We start from the raw sequence: 1,625 nt of genomic DNA, 5'->3' as shown, positions 1-1,625 counted from the left end.
GGCACTAAGCCCGCTGGCCCTTCAGAAGTACATCCAGGTTTGGTGAATGGTGAGCAGGGTGTTGCTTTCGGCCTCGCCAGACGTCCTCCTGTGGCGTTGGACCCTGGACGGATAGTACACCAAGAGCTGGTACAAGACTCTTGAACTGGAAGCCTTGGGCTTCCCCCAGGGTCAAAGTCTTCTTCGTGTGGCTTGCCTGTCAAGATCGTTGCTGGACCGCTGAGGGACTGGTAAGACGAGGCTTGCAAGATGCACCTAGCTGTGTGCTTTGCGACCAGTCGGAGGAGACGATGGCGCACCTTCTCACCGGTTGCTCTTTTTGATGCACCATGTGGCATTAGGTGCTCTCTTGGATCCAATCAACGACCTCCCGACCCCCAGCAGGTGATGATTTTGTGGACTGGTGGCAACAAGCGTGCTAGGAAGGGCACATCCTCAATCATCATGTTGGTGGCATGGTGCGTTTGGAAGCATGGTAACGTGGTCATCTTCGACAACACTCAGTTCAGCATAGCCCGCCTCCTTGACACTATCAAGGCAGAGACTAGGCAATGGGCAACGGCAGGTGCGAGGGGTCTTGTGGCGTTGCTACCATTGGGGGCGGTACCTACCGTTTATTGGCGGGGTGTTGTAATTAGGGGTATCGCCCATCTTTGGGTCCCAGGGTTGAAGCAACACAAGGTTGTGGAGGAACAATTCCATCTTGCTGCTACGAAGTGTAAAACACTGGTGTTGAAGGAACTATTTCAACGTGTTGCACCAGATATCACCCTAGAGGCGAAAATAGGCCGACATGGCAGCAGGAGTTCAATCCAAAACTCCTAAAGCACAATATCTAGTCCAAGATATTAGATAAGAACACCAAGTTCTATTATGGGTACATAGGCTGAGTTACAAACTAAGGCCTTCTTTGATTCGCAGGATTTTCAAATCGTAGGAATAGGAAAAGTATAGGATTGGAGTGGCATGCACACATGAATCCTACAGGATTAGCATGGAGTGTTTGATGGCACAGGAAAAGCAAAGGAATTGTAAAAAGAGGTTGGAGTGGATGTTAGATTTCCTATGAAATGTAATACAAAAGATTCCATAGGAAAAATTCCTATGGGATCCAATCCTATGAATCAAAGAACCAACATAGGAAAAATTCTTAAGAATTTCAATCCTCCAGAAATCCTATAGAATTCCTTTGAATCAAAGGAGCCCTAGAGGTGCAGACCTCTATTTATAGGGTTTGGGAAGCCGTCACGTCTCAACTTCTACTTATAGCTAGAAGACTCTAGAAAACATTATTAAGGTTCAGCTTCTACTCATAGCTAGAAGACTCGAGAAACATTATCTATTAGGATAAGAAAGCAAATGCAACCTATGAATTAAGGACCAACTTATGTAGAATGGAGTAGAAGTGTGTAGAATAACTCGAAACAAATTTGACTTCTGATTTCTGTATTATTCCTCATCACCCATGACGCCACCTCCGTGTCTCGGGCCTTCCTTCCCAGCGACGGCATGCCCTCGGTGCATCCACTCACCAACAGCACATACGGTACCCCCTTCTCCAGCAGGGTAATCGCCACCATACCCGTCGGCGGACCTCCACTGGCCAGCAGATTGCCCACCCCCCC

At 48.0% G+C, this 1,625-nt stretch overlaps 1 protein-coding gene across 1 annotated transcript in view; it reads right to left on the bottom strand.

Annotated features, from left to right (window-relative positions):
• Positions 1-1,625, bottom strand: part of LOC119275967 — a 23,010-nt gene that overhangs the window by 2,123 nt on the left and 19,262 nt on the right. The gene's annotated exons all lie outside the window — the stretch shown is intronic.

The sequence above is a fragment of the Triticum dicoccoides genome, chromosome 3B (genome assembly GCF_002162155.2).
Source record: "Triticum dicoccoides isolate Atlit2015 ecotype Zavitan chromosome 3B, WEW_v2.0, whole genome shotgun sequence".
Taxonomy (NCBI): domain Eukaryota; kingdom Viridiplantae; phylum Streptophyta; class Magnoliopsida; order Poales; family Poaceae; genus Triticum; species Triticum dicoccoides.
The sequence above is the reverse complement of the archived record's forward strand: the minus strand, read 5'-3'. Positions and strand labels throughout refer to the sequence as shown.